Source organism: Pleurodeles waltl, chromosome 12 (genome assembly GCF_031143425.1).
Source record: "Pleurodeles waltl isolate 20211129_DDA chromosome 12, aPleWal1.hap1.20221129, whole genome shotgun sequence".
Lineage (NCBI taxonomy): Eukaryota > Metazoa > Chordata > Amphibia > Caudata > Salamandridae > Pleurodeles > Pleurodeles waltl.
The window spans coordinates 125094148-125114467 of NC_090451.1; the positions used below are offsets into that span (position 1 = coordinate 125094148).

General features: G+C 46.5%; 2 non-coding genes across 2 annotated transcripts; both read left to right on the forward strand.

Annotated features, from left to right (window-relative positions):
• The first annotated feature begins 5028 nt into the window (after positions 1-5028).
• TRNAS-AGA (transfer RNA serine (anticodon AGA)) lies at positions 5029-5110 on the forward strand. The gene has a single exon. It is a non-coding gene; the product is annotated as a tRNA-Ser (tRNA).
• Positions 5111-15491: 10381 nt separating this feature from the next.
• On the forward strand, positions 15492-15565 carry TRNAN-AUU (transfer RNA asparagine (anticodon AUU)). Its single transcript has one exon. It is a non-coding gene; the product is annotated as a tRNA-Asn (tRNA).
• Positions 15566-20320: the final 4755 nt, after the last annotated feature.

Consider the following 20320-nt stretch of genomic DNA (forward strand, 5'->3'; position numbering starts at 1 on the left):
CCTCCAGCCCTCTCCCCTTGTCTATGTTCCCTACGTTCCCCTTGTTCCCTCCTCCTCTCTGCTTTTCCACCCACTCCTCCCCTCACTTTGTTCCCCGATTTCCCCACAACTACATTCCATCTCTCTCCCTCCCCACTCTCCTTCAGCAATGCTGTACTACCCCCTTTCCTCCCCGGGTAACCCCTTCCCTCCCTCGGTCCGAGCAGAATCACCTCCTTTCTTCAACTTCCCTTTCTCCCAGTCCCCCCCACTCTGCCTGATACCCGCTCCCTCACAGCCACCTCACTTAGCGACCAGGACCTATCCAACCCCCTCCCCTCCCTTCCTTCCTTCCAAACCTCCCTAATCCCTATGACTCCTCACACTCCTCCCCTCTCCTTCCGCCCCACCGCCCCACTCCTCTCCTTCCGCCCCACCGCCCCACTCCTCTCCTATCGCCCCCTAATTTTGCCCTTAATTCCTATCCTTCTTGCAATGCCAACAACGACAACTCTCCTCTCACCCCTGATGCACCAACTCCTGCTCTCATCGAAAACCTTTCCCCACCTCTGAACCCTATACCCCTTCTCCCCTCCCGTTCCCCCACCTCTCCCTGCCGTACACTGCCTAGTGCACCCCCTCCTGTTTCCTTCGAGCCACCCAACATGCCGTGCTCTCCCTCACTCTCTCTGGAAAATAAGCTAGGCTCTCTAATCACCGCCATCTCCCAACTTGAAGCAACCATTTTAGTTTTAAGCTCCAAGATCTCGACTTTCCCACACACCTCAATTCCTTTGACAACCACTCACCCTTCCACGAGATGCACCTCACCCCCACATCCCATTATAGCTAAGCATAGCCTGTCGTCTGCAAATCCACACAAGCACTCGAATGCCACCCTTCCTTCACTTTCACTTCCCAGTAACCCTGTTATCTACTCTATTCCGACCATCTCCTCTGTCAGAACCACTCGCCCACCTAAATCCCGAGCGCCCTCATATAAGTACAATATCCCTATCACCCCTCATAGCCCAAGTGCCCCCATCACCAAAACAGTTGTGTCAGAGCTGCGCTGTTTGCTCCACAACTGCAGATCTGCAATAAAACACAAACTTGAAATCTCCGATACCATCAACTTGCACAATATTGACATGCTCTTCCTCACAGAGACCTGGTTCAACGATACCTCTCACTCTATGTTTGATCTCCTGGTACCCACAGGCTATTCTATACTTAGAAATGACAGAATTGACAAAGTTGGGGGAGGTGTTGCAGTCATCTTTAGAAACTCCCTTCAACTTAAGGCTCTTCCTAACAGCTCCTTCCACACTTTTGAATGCCTATCTCTTGAGCTTCAATTGCACCACCGCGCACCTCTCAGATTCCATGTTATTTACCACCCACCTGGTAGCAGCCCTTCGTTTATGGAGGAACTCACGGACTGCATCAGCGACCAATACACGCAAAGTGACAATCAGATCTTCGTGGGTGACTTCAATGTCCATTGGGGCTCGCCTCAAGACACCTATGCGAATCTGCTGGCCACCTTCCTCTCTGCAAACGATCTTAGCCAACACTGCACAGAAACAACACACTCTAAAGGCTCAATCCTGGACCTTGTTATTTCTAAAGCAGGCTTGCTGACTATCGCTACCCCTATCCATGTAGACTGGTCAGACCACCTCCTCATCCCATTCTCTATTCACCTATCACACTCTATAACTCTTGGCCAGCCCAAGAGGGCTACTTCCTGGTTCCGTGACACTAAAAATATTGACCTCAGCACCCTCTGTGACTCTGCTTTGCTATCACTTCCAAGGCTAGACCCGGACCTAGATGTTAACGAACTCACCTCCCAATGCCTCACAGTCCTTGCAGTCGAAATCAATAATGTCGCTCCGCTCCAAAGCAAAAAGAAAAGGCCCACTCCCTCAGCACCTTGGTTCAACAAATCCCTCTATCAAGAAAGGAAGTTCCTAAGAGCCCTTGAGAAACAATGGAGACAAGCGCCCTCCACTGAAAATTTGGCCACTCTTCGTTTAGCAAGATCCAAGTACCACAAGCTCATCTTCCTTGGAAAAGCGTCGCACTACAAATCCCTCCTTGACTCAGCCAAAAATAGACCCAAAAAACTATTCAACCTCATCAAGAACCCAAACAGCTCTCACCCAACCTCCAAATTGGAAGATTCCACAAAGAAAGCAGGGGAATTCGCTGTATTCTTTGACGAAAAAGTAAAATCAGATCAGGTCATTCATCCTACCCCTACAGAGGAGCGTAAATCCTTAACCATTTGGCAAAACTTTGACCCCATCTCTGACGATGCTCTCCTTAAATGCATCCTCGATACAAAGCCCTCTAACCACTCTCTTGACCCCATCCCTAGTGCCATTGCCATTGACTTCTATACTAATTCTCTTTCCTATTGGACCACTCTGGTCAACCTCTCCCTCAGTCAAGGCTCCCTTCCTGTTTCCTTCAAAACTGGGCAGGTCACCCCTCTGCTTAAAAAACCCACTGCTGATGCGAACGACCTCAACAATTACCGTCCCATCACTAACCTACCCTTTCTTGCAAAAATCACAGAAAAATGTGTAGCGAAACAACTCTCTCGCCATATCAAGGAAAATGATCTTCTTGACAATTTCCAGTCCGGCTTCATTCAAAACTGCAGCACTGAAACAGCCCTGCTGCTAGTGATTGATGACGCGCTGCGGATACTCGATTCAGGGGAGTCGTGTCTTCTAATTCTTCTCGACCTTTCTGCAGCCTTTGACACTGTCAATCACAACACTCTCCTTAACACTCTTCAACAGAGAATGGGCATGGAGGGCACTGTGCTCAAATGGTTTGCCTCCTTCCTCTCTGATAGATCCCAAATGATCAAAATAGCGAACAGTCTTTCAGCTCCTTTAGCGATCAGTCAAGGTGTTCCTCAAGGCTCCATACTTGCACCCACACTGTTCAATCTCTATTTAGAACCGTTGGGAAATCTCCTGAGTAAATCCGGGATCCACGATCATCTATATGCGGATGACACTCAGATCTACCTCAAGGTGGCCTCCACTCACGATCTCTCCTTCCTTAGCTCTACTCTCGACTCCATTCAAAACTGGATGGTTACTCATCAACTGATCCTGAATCCCTCCAAAACAGAATTCCTCCTCCTCTCCTCCTCACTTTCTCATCCCCCAGTGCAAACATGGATGGATCAGATCAATCTAATGAACAATAAGCCCATCATTGTCGAGAGCGCAAAATCCCTTGGTGTCACTCTCGACAAAAAAACTCAATCTACTCTCCCACATCGACTCCATTGCAAAGTCTGCTCGACACCAACTGCACCTTCTTTGGGGGATTCGTCGCTTCTTCCCGGAGCATGACCTTAAAACCCTGGTCCAATCGCTGGTTCTCTCCAGATTGGACTACTGCAACTCTCTTCTTACTGGCCTTCCCAAATCCCACCTTTCCCCCCTGAAGTCTATTCTCCATTCAGCAGCTCGTTTCATATATGGGGCCAAAAGAAGCGACCACATCGCACCCATTTTATCCACCCTCCGTTGGCTTCCCATAGAGGCAAGATCTATCTACAAAACTGCATGTATCACCCACAAAGCCTTGCACTCCTCCTCCCCTCGCTACCTGGTGAATAAACTGAAACTCTCTGGGGGTTCCAGACCATCACGTAATGCAGAAAAGTTACTGCTTGAACCTCCCATTTTCAAGAAGAAAAGATCGATGGCCCAATCCTTTTCAGGCAACGCGGTGAGAATCTGGAACTCACTTCCGCCTCAGCTTCGGACCACCACCTCTTCCCAGGCCTTCAAAACTGACCTCAAAGCTCTCCTCCTTCAAAGACACTTCCAAATTTAATTCTAGTTCTCTGTTTCCTGAAGGAAGTCCTTCCATTATAGGAAATTCTGTTCTCCACGCCTATAGAAGTGCCTTCCCAGGGTGTTTTTGTGTTTTGAGTGTCTGCCATTTAGTGCAGTTTTATACCTCTACCTGTATTTTGTACTCTTTTGTATCTTGCACACGGCACCTTTCCTTTTACAACGTATCATTTGCTACCTCTTATATCTTGTTTACTTTTGATACATGCACAACGGCCACCACTGCCTCATGTAACGGAACTATTGTTTGAGTGTTTTGAGTGTCCACCATTTATTGCAATTTTTTTTTACCTTTACTCGTACTTTATGTGCTCTTGTAACCTGCACACGTCACTTTTCCTTTCGTAACGTATCGTTTGCTACCTCGTGGACTTTTTTGCTCTTGATACTTGCACAATTTTCACTATTGCCTCATGTAATGTAACGTTTGTTTTTGTAACAGGCTCACTTGTAATTCTTCTCCTCTTGTATCTCTACTTTGCCTATTGTGAAGCGCTCTGACACCCTCGGGTATAGTCCGCGCTATATAAAAACGCATTAAATAAAATAAATATGGTTGTGAGTCAACCATTTACACATCATAATATTTCACTCGCTAACGCATCGAGGCGCTGGAACAATCCTGAGCTGAAGCACAGCTTGCACATACCAGGAACCGATTATAATAAAGCACATACTTTGTACAATGAATGGCACTGAAGGCGCTTCACCATAAGAACCGCAGGATGAGCAACTCCAGGGAAAGATGGACTGAAGACTAGAATCGTTCCACACCCCGCCTGCCCTTTTATGCCCCAGAATAAGACTGACCTATGCTCGGCAGCACTGCTCATGCTTAATGTGCTGCACATTCTCCGCACACCCGAGCTCCTTCCATACCGCCGCTGTCACACATTAGGCTCTGAGTCCCTAACCCTTTACTTCCTGCACCATTGTTTCTGCGGCCCCTCCCCCCCCCAGACCTTGGTCACTTGCTGTACTTGTTTCTATGATGCCCTTCAGTACATCGTTCATACTTTCCAAACCGGAAGGTGTTCTCTTTAACCCACAATTCTCTACTCTGCCCCTCATAAAACATCTGAATTGTGTTGCAGGAGGTGTGTGTGGCGCACCTACTCCACTACAGCAGAGAAGAAGTTTCATCTATGGAACATCAGTAGTCGTGGCCGAGTGGTTAAGGCGATGGACTAGAAATCCATTGGGGTCTCCCTGCGCAGGTTCAAATCCTGCCGACTACGGTTTATTTTACATAAATGTTCTCATCCTTCACTTTTTCATTATTCATGAGATCCAGTATCCCACAGTACTCACGCCTAAAACGAGTCTCCGAAATGTACGTGTGCCACGGATCATACGGTACCTGGGTTACCTTCTGACCCACATATATAACAGCACATGACCAGGGGCATTGACAGCGCTGAGCAGAACAGGTGCAGCCTAAAATATATTCCTTTTATATTCATCATGAGTGTCGCTGGTACAAAAATGACATGGTTCGAGGGCCCCATTGCTTGGATTAAGGGCTGGTTCCGTGTTTTGGACTTCTTTATGGGATTTTTACAGGACTATGCAAAAGAAAAGTGATTGCGCCACAACTAACATAAATGCCCAGAAGAGAACAAAACTTAAAATGCCAACATCTAAGCGCGAGTGCTGTGTGTGTTTAAAAATAACTGTAATGCCTATCTTGTTTGCAATATTACTTTTCCCCAGTTTCCCTTTGTAAGTATCCTAATTACAGGCCCATATGAGAATCCAAACTAAAACCTAGACACACAGCCTTTGATCCTTGTGCCTCGTCACAGCAGGATTATCTCCACACTGTAGCACCGACAAAACATGGAGAAGTGTGAACGATTTACATCCAAGTGAAATAGAAAGAGACAAAATAAAGCTTCCTGCCCCACAATGAGTGACTAAAACCTCCTGCTTCTGCCCTGAACACAAATGTATTTACAATTGGAATCCCTGACTGAATATTTAACTCCCCTACATACTATTCAAATATGATGCACAACAGCAACCATACTCACTAAAATATGTAAAAACATTTCCTCTCCAAGGAGCATTCATTCAGTGAAATTGATTAAACTGTACACACACTTCCCAATACTCAGAAAGTGTTTGTAAAACCAATAACCGGAGCAGCTCCCTTCTAACCTAGTAGCAGACAGCAAAGTTCATTGTGAGCCCCGGCCACACAGACTAGAGTAACCCTACATTAAGCCATTGGGGTAAGGCTTACCTTCATTCATCACTGCTTGTTCCTGGAGCGCCTTACAGTGGTGGAAAAACAACAAGAGCACTAACATAAAAAACAAATTAAAAGAATGATACAATAAGGACGACTAATGCACCTGTCACTCTAAGTTTTTGTAACCTCTATAAATAATAACAAGACCCTTTAAATAGCACACACTCAAAAAGAGTTACGCTGTAGGATTAAAATAATGTAAATACAAATAAAAAGAGAAGCCAAAGTAAGATCATGAGCGGTAATACATTGCAGCACCAGTGAGCAAGGTAGCTCAGTGTGTGGAGCGCCTGCTGCTTAGAGCGCGAAATGAATGCAATTAATATTCCAGGTGCAACACTGAGGCGCACCATAATTGTTGTAGGATAAATATTAATTTAGAGGTTTGTAAGTTATGAAGACTCATGGCCTGTGCCACCACTGAGTGACATAGCTGAATGGTAGTGCATCTGCCACTGCGAGCAGCCACAGCCACGTGTAAAGAGGGTCTAAAGTCTTTAATAAAACAAGAGCAAAACACCAACAATCTTAAAGAAAAGGTGTGCTTTAAAAAAAAGATGAACATACATATACATTGCACCACCAGTGAGCGAGGTAGCTCAGTGAGTAAAGAGCCTTCTGCTGAGAGCGTGCCATGAATTAAAGAAATATTCCAAGGGCAACACCGAGATGCAACATAACTGTTGTAAAGAAAAATATTAATTTAGAGGTTTGTATTTTATAATTCTCACTGCATGCACCACCACTGAGTGAGATAGCTGAATGGTTTTGCATCTGCCGCTGTGAGCAGCCATAGCACGTGTAAGAGGGCCCAAACTCTTTAATAAAACAAGAACATAACACCCATGATTCTAAAGTAAAGGTGTGCTTTATAAAAAGATAAACATACAAATACATTTCACCACCAGTGGAAGAAGAAAAGAAAAAAAAAAACAGAACATTCTGAAAACCCGAGCTGAGGCAATAGAAAAATATAGTGCGCTGCTACTAATATCAGTGTCCAGAAGGCACTGAAATTTAAAATGTCAACATTTGAGTGTGAATGCTGTGTGTTTAGAAACGAACGTGCCATCATCTGTTCATTTTTTTTTAGGAAAGACAAACAAAAAGATTCTGAAAACACGAGTCGAGGGAACAAAATGCTGTGTGTGTTGCTAAACTAAAATTGCCAACAAAACACAAATGATGGACAGAATGCGGAACCAATCCAACATTCACCCCCAGTCACAGATCTGGGTTAGACCCATCAATTCTTTTGCTCACCATGCCACCCCAGTTTGGACCTAGCCATATGCAAATCAGTCTTGACCCGGTTCCTGGCTGAGGAGGGGTGATACCCCGAAACTGGTCCCAGGATGCTTGTTTCCAGTCCAGGGAAGACCTGGCCTGGCAGTTCGGGCTGGACTGTTTCATGGGGAACAGGGTCAAGACTGATCTCCATATGGCTGGGTCCAAAGTGGGGTGGCATGGCCGTCTCCCTATGGATGAGCCGCCCCTGTTTGTTTTAAAGAACTGTTAGTTTCTCATACTGTTGTGTTATCAGTGAACCCTTGTGAACAGGCGTTGAGCTGCAGCCTAGAGCACATTATGGTGTATTTACTGCAAACATCTCGTGCTCTTAGATCGTTTCTTAACGCCCTTCTACTGCTTCTCAATTTAGTAAACAAAAGGTGTTACTCTTACCCCATACAATTGTACTCTGTGGGCACAACTGTTCCCGCAGCAAGCTGCACGTTTAGAAATGGTGCTTGTTCAGGGAAAAATAAAAGTAACTTGAAAATATATACAAAGAAAAAATACAACAGAAGAGCGCAAATATTTAACCATGAACCCCGATTAGATTAAAATGAAAAATAAGAAGCAGAGAAAATTCCAGCAGAGGATGGTTTCAATCCATCGACCTCTGGGTTATGGGCCCAGCACGCTTCCGCTGCGCCACTCTGCTGCCCTATAGATAGAACTTCAGGTCTGCTATATCATGCTGCCGTGCAGCGGTGACGTCGTAGGGACTCTGAGATTAGCCAGTGAGAAAACAGCGACTCATGACACTCCAAACACTTGCCAGGACAGAGTTTTACCGCTAAAAATGCTACATTGGTTTATCCCCTCCCTTCTCCTTTGCGGGAAAATGGTCAAATCGATGAGTGTGAGAAATGGGATGGGAAGGGAAGACGAATTCACACACTCGCTTCCCTTGTGCCACATTTAGGAAATGTCTTGCCGACTCGTACTGTCAGTGGACAGACGTTTTCCACTTTCAAAATACAGAACACCCTTTTATTTCCTTTTCTCATCATCCAGGCAAAGGTGCTGGTCTTTGAGTACGTCCTGGAACCCGCGATCGCTGCCAAGATACAAAGGAAGCTCCGGGGCACTTAGTAAAGTCAAAGATATTTTTTCCTGCGGAAATTGCAAAAAAAAAAGAGACAGCCCCCATTATTCCAGTGAATTTCACCGCCAACGAACATAACTGGAGTGTTAACTTGTGCTCGGGTACAGGAGCCTCAGCCCATTGAGTTGTCTGCCCCAAAGAACAACGCAGAGTTTAGTACCAGATGTTGCTCGCATCTTGAGTCATATTGCAGTTCGCCACCTTTAACTGTGGAATGTGAAATTTCCTAGCCATCGTGAAGGAAAGTTTCAATTCTATTAAGGACACGGAGGCGAGGATTATGCATATCTTTCTTCACTTTTTATTTAAACAGCAAGTTCAAAGTTAAACACAAGAAACAAAAAACGGCAATGAGCTCCACGAGACTGCCACCATGGAAACCGTCATCCAATGAGGGTCCAGTGTTGCCGGCAGTATATATATCCACGAGCCTGTCAATCGTCCTCGACTTCGCTGCGAAAGGAATTGTAGATGTCTCAAGAGGCCGCTGTCTCTGGTCCTATTGGTAGATATGAGAGATTAAGTAGACTGATCTATGCTGATAACAATAAGCAACCAAAAGCCCGTATGTCTATAAGATCATAGGCATTGCAGAAAGAAACGAGTCATGAGTTAATGCAGACAAATCCAACAATTAAACTCGTTAAGAGCGCATACCATTAAATATATATGTGCACAATAAAATATATATATATAAATATATACTACCTCAGTACGAGGAGACGTGAAGTTCGGGTGGGAAAACACGTGTCCCGTGTAGGGTGGGATAATCCTCGCCTCCGTGTCCTTAATAGAATTGAAACTTTCCTTCACGATAGCTAGGAAATTTCGCATTCTATTGCAGGACCGGAGGCGAGGATTATGCAAGTTCAAAGCTTACTTACCACTAGAGAGGCTGCCTCATGTATTGGTTTGAAATAAAACTTTTTAAAAGTAGATTCTGAAGACCAATCCGCAGCACTCATAATGTCTTCCAGTCGACCTCCAACTTGGATGGCTTTTGAGGCCATGGCACCCCGAGTGGAGTGTGCGACGAACACTTGTACATTGACACCAGCTTCCGCTAAAATCCACCTAACCCATCTGGCGATGGAGGGGGATGAGACTGCCTTAAAAGGTTTCTTTAATGAAATTAAAAGTTGATTCTCCCCCGGAGGTCTGAGTCCCATTGTTACGTTCTCATAGGTTTTGAGGCAACGTAATACACATAACTTAGGAGCGCTAGGGAAAGCGGGGTAAGATACAGACCTTGTACTATTCTTTGTCCTCCTAGAGATCGTAAAAGTTACTCCTTCTGGGGAAAAAATTCTAGCAGAGATATCCAACGCCCGTATATCCGATACCCGTTTACATGAAATAAGGCATAAAAGAATGGCCAGTTTTGCTGACAACTCCTTCCTAGACAGGAATTGATTATCCTGCCACGAGGATAATAAATTAAGAACTAGGTTGACATCCCATAGCTCCGAATATCTAGGTTGTGGAGGTCTGGAAAGTCGAATACCTTTAAGGAGTTTACATATCCAAGGATGTTCCCCGATCGGTTGATCGTCAAGAGGAGGATGACCTGCTGAGATGGCTGATCTAAAAGAGTTTATCATACGGTAAGCCAAACCTGACTCCGCCAGTTCTGCAAGGAAATTTATGATGTCGATAATGCGGGCCCCCATGGGATTGAAATGTTTGTCCATACACCAGCGAGACCACCTACTCCATGCGGAGCTGTATCGTTTACGCGTCCCAGGTGCCCAAGCTTGTGAAATGAACTTCCTAGCTTCTTATGAAAGTCGGCAATCTTCCCAGCGATACCTGAAATCTTCCATGCCACCAGATATAAGTGGCCTTGGAGAACTAGGGGATGGAATACTCCTGTTGGATCTCGTAGGATTGAGGGAAAGACCGGAAGGCGAATTGGAGCTTCGCATGAGAGCTCCAGAAAAGTTGGAAACCACGCCTGGGATCTCCAAAGCGGGGTTATCAGAACCACTGTCGCTCTCTGGCGACGAACCTGAGCCGAAACTCTCTGGATAAGGAGGAACGGGGGAAAAGCGTATCCCAGATGCGGTTCGCAGTTTTGGAGAAATGCATCCACTGCTGCGGCTTCCGGATCTGGGCACCAGCTGAAGTACAGAGGCAAGTGGGCGTTCCATCTGGAAGCGAACAGGTCCACTGAGCAGGGACCCCATCGATTCATTATTGATTGAAAAATCATGTGGTCTAATTGCCAATCGCTGGAGTCCGTTAGGTAATGGGAACTCCAATCCGCCACAATGTTCTGATCCCCCGGGAGATACTCTGCTGTGACAGATATCTGATGTTGAAGACAAAAGTGCCAAAAATCCTTTGCTAGATCCGCTAGAGCCTTCGAACGCGTCCCCCCCAGGCGGTTGATGTATTGAACCGCTGAGACATTGTCCATGCGTAGGAGGGCCACACAGGAAATTCTGTGTTAGGGACTTGATCGCAAAAGAGCCTGCAAGAAGTTCCAGACAATTGATGTGCATTTCGAGCTCCCGAGGGGTCCAGCATCCCCTGAAAAAGATGTTCCCGCAACGCGCTCCCCAACCGTGGCGACTGGCATCCGACTCTATCACTAGATCTGGGGAGGCTCCGAAGATGGCCCTGCCATTCCATGCCTCCATGTGGTCCAGCCACCAATGTAACTCCGTCTTTGCCTCCATAGAGAGGGAGATTAACTCGGAGTATGTGACCCCACGTCGAAGATGATAGGCCTTGAGGCGTTGAAGAGCCCTGTAGTGGAGGGGTCCCGGAAAGATGGCCTGAATCGATGATGAAAGCATACCCACTATCCTGGCCAACTGGCGCAACGAAATCCTGTCGCGTCTTAGGACCTTTTTAATTCCTTCCTGATCTTGGAGATCTTCGGGCTGGGGAGACTGAGAGATGTTGACCGGGAGTCTATAAGGAATCCCAGAAAAATCATGGTTTGGGAAGGGAGGATATCTGACTTCTGTTGGTTGATCACAAACCCTAGATTCTGCAGAAGCACAATAGTTGTGTTCATATTGGAGATAAGCTGAGACCTGGCTTGATCCATAAGAAGGATGTCGTCCAGATAAATGATAAGACGAATTCCCTGCGACCGGAGAACCTCCACTACCGGTTTGAGGAGTTTGATAAAGCACCATGGTGCCGATGACAGACCGAATGGGAGAGAGGTGAACTCGAACACCTGGTCCCTCCACTGAAATTGTAGGAACCTGCGGTGAGGCGGAAAAATCGGGACTGTGAGATAAGCATCTTTGAGGTCCAGGCGGACCATCCAGTCCCCTTTCAGGAGGAGATCTCGGAGTAAATGAATGCTCTCCATTTTGAAATGCCTGTATGTTACCCATTCGTTGAAGGACCGGAGATTGATGACCGGGCGAAAACCTTTGTCCTTTTTCTCCACAAGGAAGATGTTGCTTACGAAACCCATGGGATGCAAGGACGTGACACAAATGGCTTCTTTCTGGAGGAGATCCTGAACCTCCGTATCTATGAGATTGGATTCTGCTCTTGAAAAAACTAAAGGAATGGGTAGAGAGTCCTGGATTGGGGTCCCCCAAAACTCTATTTGAAAACCGGAGACTGTTTGAAGTACCCAGGCATCTGAGGTGATAAGTTGCCAAGCGGTTCTGAATAAACGTAACCTCCCTCCAAATTTTTGAGGGGAAAAAGGGATAAGCCTCACCCGAGGGTCCTCCTGCGGCATTACTTGCTCCCCGGGCGAGTCTATGCGCTCTGCCTTTTCCTCTGCCTCTGTTGGGGTAGAAGGTTCCCTGGCGACCATCACGCCAACCGTTGTTTCTGTATGCAGCTGGGCCTTGTTGGAAATGGCGGCCGGAAGAGCGACCCCTACCTCGCCCGGCCCCTCCAAAAACCTTATTTGGAAAAATCTTTTTTATAGACGTTTGTGCTTTGTCAAGTGCCAAAAAGGTGGCAACAAATTTTCCCAATTCCTTCACAAAAGGATCACCAAATAAGTTGCCTTGGGCAATAGCCCCTGCCTCCGAATTAGAAAGTTCCCCCAACTTAGGGTCAATTTTTATAAGTAAAGATCTGCGCCTTTCAGCAGAGAGGGCACAGTTGGCGTTGCCCAGGAGACATACCGCTCTCTGGGCCCACCCCACCACAACGTCAGTTGGAAGGGGTGAATTTGACTGTTTGGCACGTTCTGCCAGTTGAATTATTTGAGTAAGGGGCCCTAACACATCCAGGAGCTTGTCCTGGCACATCCTCCAGGACCTATCTATACCCTTCTTAGGGTCCTTCATGTACTTGGAAAAAAAGGTACACAACTTCGGATCGATATCCGGCGTGGCAGCTACCTTGTCCATTAGTGTTGGACGAGGGCATTCCGCTTTCAATCGGGAGCGCACCTCTTTATCAAGAGGTTGTCTAATTTTTGCTGCCACGTACTCAGCCACCTTGTGGTCTGGTATCCATTCCGACGAACTAGGATGATAAATTCCTTCTGGTTCAAACATGTCTGAACCAGAGTCCTCTGAACCTAAGGTTTCCTGCAAAGAAGCTCCCAGGCGCCAAGGGCGGCCGGCCTCATCGTCTTCCACTGAGGAGGAGTCCCCATATGAGTCACCAGTGATGCCTCTCTGCGACCCAACATCAAGGTCTGATTTGTGGTGAAGCTTTTCACCCATTACGCCGGGTACATAGCCCTCCTGGGAGGGTATGCGCTTGTGCGCGCGCGCACTCTTACTGAAGGCGCCAGATAAAAGCAAAACGTCTTCAAGGTGCCCCGGGTCGCGCTTGCGAGTTTTCTTGGGAACTGAAGAGGATATACCTTCCATCCCTGTCGCGCCAAACATGCCCGTCCCTTTGGAAACTTGTTCCGTGAGTTGCACTACACTATCTCTAAGGGGAGCGAGGGCTTGAGAAATGGCTTGAGAAAACAATATATCCATTCCTGGGGGAAGGGAACGGTGAGAAAGGCCTTCACCTGGGGACATATTGGCGATAGATTCATTGTCCTGAGTGGACTGCATCCTGTGACTCATATGAAAATGACAGAAAAAACACCCAGAAAAATGTTACAAAGGGTAAAACCCCCTTTATCCAGTTCTGCCAGAAGCCAAAGGCTTTAAAAAATATGTAAATGAGTATTCTTCCCAATTGGGGTAACAACCACCGTAAAAAACGGGGTCCGCTGGATGGGGAAAAAAACCTAGGTTTAAATGTGCTCCCAAACTGCTACAAAATGCGTGTTGAGCATCGAGAAAAACCCGAGCGCTGAACACGCGAGTAGAAAAATGTTAGGAATTCGAAGCGCGCGCCATCTAGAGGGCCCGACGCGTCTCCTGAGAGGTAAAAACAGCGCTCGGGCAGAAGCCTGCTGCGCTGAGGAGACGTGCCACAATTACACCGTATACAGGGGAAATTCAATGAAAGAACGTGCGCAAGCAGTAACGCGTGAAAAAACAAAACGCGTAATCCAAACAACGCTCAGAGGCAGAAAGGCACTTATCTGTGTCCTGAGCAGTGAAGAAAGAGGAAGATTGACAGGCTTGTGGATATATATACTGCCGGCAACACTGGACCCTCATTGGATGACGGTTTCCATGGTGGCAGTCTTGTGGAGCTCATTGCCGTTTTTTGTTTCTTGTGTTTAACTTTGAATTTGCTGTTTAAATAAAAAGTGAAGAAAGATATGCATAATCCTCGCCTCCGGTCCTACCATAGAATTACATTTTGTATTTTATCTTTAAAGTGATACCGACGCCTGGACGTGGATCGTCAGTGCATGTATTTACTTCTGGCAAACGTAGCCTTGGACAAAGCCACCAATTGAAAACTACCCTGACCCCCACCCCTTACCCCTAAAACTACCCCCCAACCCTACCCAGTCCCACTTACCTGACCACGTCTTCTCCGATCTGGAGTCTGTTTTCCTCTGCCTTAACTACGCATGTTCGTTGTTCTGGACATGTGTGTTTAAGGCAGAGGAAAGCAGGGTCGTTGTTCATGAAAGTGTTGTTCCGATTTGTGGATCACGACCGTCGTTGTTAGGAGTCGTGGTTTAGGCTGCTTCCCCTACACCCCAACTGATGCCCGCCTAAAAAGCAATTTAAGGGGCAATGGAAAACAGATAAAAAATATCCGCTTGTTTCACACAGTGCAGCTGGTGTAAACATCGTAGTGTCCTCCTTTCTGAGGTGTGATTCCAGTTTCCTGTTGTATGAGCCTTTGTTACTGTTTCCTCCTGTCTGGGATGGGTTTTCTTGTGTGAGCCTTTTGTTACAGTTTCCTCTAGTCTGAGATGTTGGTGCAGTTTCTTTCCTTTGTCTTTACTTTGCTACAGTTTGCTGTTGCCTGAGGATTCGTTACTTTCTTCTTTGTTGGACTTTGTTACAGTTTTCTGTGTATTGAGTCTTTGTTACAGTTTCTTCTTGTTCTAAAGGTTGATACAGTTTCTTGTGGGACGCTTTGTTACAGTTTCCTCTAGCTGAAACGTTGTTGCAGTTTTCTACTTTCCAACAGTGTTGCAGTTTTATCTTGTCTCAGATGTTGTTACAGTTCCATTAACCTTGATACTTTGATGCAGTTTTCCACTATCCCACACATTGTTGCTGTTTCTTTTTGTCTGAGGTGCTGTTGCCCTTCCCTCAGCCCAGACACATTGTCCGATTTTTCTCAAGAATGTGACACTGTTGCAGGTTTTCCTTATTCAAAGCTGGTCCAGGAACGAAGAATTAGTCCGAAAACTAACCTAAAACGTTGTATTAGTAAAAGAGAGATAATGAAGGGCGAGCCGAGCAGCGTGAGCTGGAGATATTGAGTATACATGAACGAGGCAGCAGAGGGGAGAGAGCGGCCACTGGAATGGAAGAAACATGTGATGAACCCGTTCATCTTACTCTGTTTTACTAACACTGTGTTCTAAATCTCATTTGACATATCCACTGTACCCGGCGACAACATTAGCTCAGGTACATACTGAGAGCAGTGAACATACGTCTCTGTTGCGCAATCGGTTAGCCTGTTCGGCTATTAACCGAAAGGTTGGTGGTTCAAGCCCACCCAGGGACGTGCAGTTTATTTCCTGTTATTTATTAGCGTAATCGGCGAAAATGCCAAAATCGGCATAACAAAGGACTGCACTTTAAGTTTCTCACTCTTTTTTAACTCATTTTAACTGCCAGCCTTGAGAACCTTTTTAGACACGTGAAACGCTTGCACTGTTTCCTTTGCCCAGTTTTGGAATGGCATGTTGCAGTTGCTGGTGGCAGAGTGCCCAGCACACACCTGACAAAAAGACGTGTGATGCAATACTGCAGCAATACTCCACAAGCACAGGAAGGCGCATGCGCCACGACAATGAACTGCGAGCAGACCATTCCAATTAGTGAAAGTGGGACTGATAACCTTGTTCAAGGTATCCAAAAGCGGAAATAAATTGCTATATATTTTTGTATTTATTTGTTTTTTTGTTGTTATATATAGCGCAAACTTGACCCAAAGATATGAGAGCACTTTATATGAGCACCAATTACATTATATAACATGGCATTCTCAAATATAAACGTAGCAGGTGCCGCAGTTGAAGCTCAGCTTCTGGAAAGGACAAGCCACCCTAACTCTTGGGCTTGGCAAAGATAAAGCAAGGCTGTGCGCTCAGAGATCCCATAGCAGAAAAAGATCCAGAATCCTTCCTGGAGATGAACTGATGATGTACTGGAGCGTAATCTATATCTGACTGTGACGCGCGGGTTCTATCTTCCTCTCCTGGAGGCACAGAGTAGAAGGTTCTCCCTTTATGAAGCACCTGTAAGCTCCGCCCGCTGAGCCACGCCCCGTCCACCCTCGAAGTAGGTAAAGGAATTCCCGCCTTTTACCAGGATGATGGACAGCTTTCCAAAACGACCCCACTGCGTTTACCGCCGATTCCGGTGGTGCGTTTGTTGATGCACAGAAGCACGAGGACATCTCCACAGAGACGCACTAGTAACAATAACATTGCCAAAGGCACACAAGGTTGCTGGAGACGTTTTACCCCGTGGCCCATCAGGTACCCCTAGTGTACAATATAAACGGGGCGTATAAAACATGCTAGGTAACGCTTACTGACATACTCGTAGAAAATACTCCGGTTGGTTTCGGTCACGATGCTCATTTTACAGAAACTAAACCTCAACAGGAAGCACTTACCAATATAAACGTAGCAGGTGCCCCAGTTGAAGCTCAGCTTCTGGAAAGGACAAGCCACCCTAACTCTCGGGCTTGGCAAAGATAAAGCAAGGCTGTGCGCTCAGAGATCCCATAGCAGAAAAAGATCCAGAATCCTTCCTGGAGGTGAACTGATGATGTACTGGAGCGTAATCTGTATCTGACTGTGACGCGCGGGTTCTATCTTCCTCTCCTGGAGGCACAGAGTAGAAGGTTCTCCCTTTATGAAGCACCTGTAAGCTCTGCCCGCTGAGCCACGCCCCGTCCACCCTCGAAGTAGGTAAAGGAATTCCCGCCTTTTACCAGGATGATGGACAGCTTTCCAAAACGACCCAATGCGTTTACCGCCGACTCCGGTGGTGCGTTGTTGATGCTCAGAAGCACGAGGACACCTCCACAAAGACGCACTAGTAACAATAACATTGCCAAAGGCACACAAGGTTGCTGGAGACGTTTACCCCGTGGCCCATCACGTACCCCTAGTGTACAATATAAACAGGGTGTATAAAACATGCTAGGTAACGCTTACTGACATACTCGTAGAAAATACTCCGGTTGTGTAGGCCACGATGCTCATTTTACAGAAACTAAACCTCAAAGGAAGCACTTACCAATATAAACGTAGCAGGTGCCGCAGTCGAAGCTCAGCTTCTGGAAAGGACAAGCCACCCTGGCTCTTGGGCTTGGCAAGGATGAAGCACGGCTGTGCGCTCAGAGATCCCATAGCAGAGGAAGATCTGGAGTCCTTCCTGGAGGTGAACTGATGGTGTGCTGGAGCGTGGTCTGTGTCTGACTGTGACGCGCGGGTTCTGTCTTCCTCTCCTGGAGACACAGAGTAGAAGGTTCTCCCTTCGTGGAGTACCCGTAGGCTCCGCCCGCTGAGCCACGCCCCGTCCACCCTCGAAGTAGGTAGGGGAATTCCCGCCTCTTGCCAGGATGATGGACAGCTTTCCAAAACGACCCCAATGCGTTTACCGCCGATTCCGGTGGTGCGTTGTTAATGCTCAGAAGCACGAGGACATCTCCACAAAGACGCACTAGTAACAATAACATTGCCAAAGGCACACAAGGTTGCTGGAGACGTTTACCCCGTGGACCATCACGTACCCTTAGTGTAGAATATAAACGGGGCGTATAAAACATGCTAGGTAACGCTTACTGACATACTCGTAGAAAATACTCTGGTTGTGTAGGCCACGATGCTCATTTTACAGAAACTAAACCTCAAAGGAAGCACTTACAATCATAATCGTAGCAGGTGCCGCAGTCGAAGCTCAGCTTCTGGAAAGGACAAGCCACCCTGGCTCTTGGGCTTGGCAAGGATGAAGCACAGCTGTGCGCTCAGAGATCCCATAGCAGAGGAAGATCTGGAGTCCTTCCTGGAGGTGAACTGATGGTGTGCTGGAGCGTGGTCTGTGTCTGACTGTGACGCGCGGGTTCTGTCTTCCTCTCCTGGAGACACAGAATAGAAGGTTCTCCCTTCGTGGAGCACCTGTAAGCTCCGCCCGCTGAGCCACGCCCCGTCCACCCTCGAAGTAGGTAGGGGAATTCCCACCTCTTGCCAGGATGATGGACAGCTTTCCAAGGCGACCCCACTGCGTTTGCCGCCGACTCGCATGGTGCGTTGTTGATGCGCAGGGGCGCGAGGACATCTCCGCGGGGACGCACTAGTGGCAATGACATTGCCGGAGGCACACAAGGTTGCTGAAGACGTTTTGCCCCCGTGGCCCATCACGTACCCTAGTGTACAATGTGGACGGGGCAGATGCCGCGGTTGAAGCTCACCTTCTGGAAAGGACGGCCCACCCTGGCTCTTGGGCTTAGCAGGGATGGGGCGGGGCGGGGCTGTGCGCTCAGAGGTCCCATGGCGGAGGGGATCTGGAATCCTTCCTGGAGGTGAGCTGATGATGTGCTGGAGCGTGGTCTGTGTCTGACTGGGACGCGCGGGTTCTGTCTTCCTCTGCTGGAGGCACAGAGTGGAGGGTTTCTCCCTTTGTGGAGCACCTGTGGGCTCCGCCCGCTGGGCCACGCCCCGTCCACCCTCGAGGTAGGTGGGGGAGTTCCCGCCTTTTACCGGGATGATGGATGGACAACTAAGTATTTTTTACCCATGATTCTAATTATGTATTGTATGTGCAGATGTGTGTGTATAGTCGTGTGTGTGTGTATAAATATATATATATATATGTGTATGTATGTGTATATGTTGTTTCTGTGCCTGGCATGTTTCTATGAATTTCTGCTCTCTTTTTATCACACTTATCTACTCATCACTCTTATGTCATGTCTCTATCAAACTATCCTCCATTCTCACTCGGACTCATCCCAAATCCCTTCTACCACTTTCATCTCCTAAATATCTCTGCCTAAGCTCATCCCTCCACCCCCACATCTAACTCACCAAACCTCACTCTACCTCTGTGACCTCCCACACAACCCTACTAAATTCTCCTGCATTCATCTCACCCTGCTACTATGCTCTCCCTAACCCTTCCACATCCTCTTTCCCCTCCGCCCCCCTTTTATTCATCTCAAGCCTTTGAATTGAGTAAATGAAGGATAAACTCCCAATTAACACTTCTGGATTTCTTTCCTCCTCCACCCCTCCATTACTCCAGTCAATCTAACTAACAAACTCTCATATCCGCAACTCAAATTAACTCATAATAATACTAAAACTGTACTCCTTATTAAATTATACTAATCCATCACTAATTCTTGTTGGGTACCGGAGTAGCGTGCTACTCATCGAAAAGCGATTCGATGCCTCGTCAGGGGTAGTAAGCGCTATATAAATACGATTACAATTACAATTACAATTCTGTAATCCCTTTATCCTTTGCCTTTCTCTAATTTCTTTCTAATGGGCGACTTGTGACGTGAAGAAAAGATGGCAGAATTAAAGTTTTTGAGTTATCACCATTAAGTACTGACCTCACAATGCCACAGAGCGAGCAGCCAAGGTGAAAGGCAGCCCTGGTCATGGCGCATAACTGAAACAGCTGTTTAAGGCAAGTGAAAAGAGAAGGTTGATCATCTTTTGCTCATTTTCTTAGCTTACATTGACAAGCAGAGAGAACGTTTATTTTACGCACTCCTTAAATAGTTGGAGAAAAGCTAGAATCTTTCTGCATGTTTCTACACACTATGAGCTACTGCAGCTTTAATTTTTTTTTTTTTTAAAACGACATGTATTGATTGGACTGTTTCTAATATCTGTTCAAAACAAATATCTAACAGTTGTTTGATGTGCTTATTTTTGCACTACAGATTTTATTTTTATTCTTAATGCTTCCAAACATGTTCACTCTTTCATATGAAGGAGCTGTGCACCAAAGTTTAAAGCCATTTGCTGGAAAATTTGATAGTACAATGATGTTTTATATGGGATAAAGTACCTGCTGGAGCACATTATAAGGATAGTGCATGTCACTGTGGAGTTCCATAACTTTATAAAAGAACATGCCCTTCGGCCTCGTTCCTCTATGTAGTCAGAGACCTGCAATTTGCTTATAATGTACAGCAGGGGGTACTTTAACCCTTATATACAAGGGCACATTCATTTTTTTTTAATCATGACAATTTTAAATTATCTGTTCAGAATCATATGATGTTGAG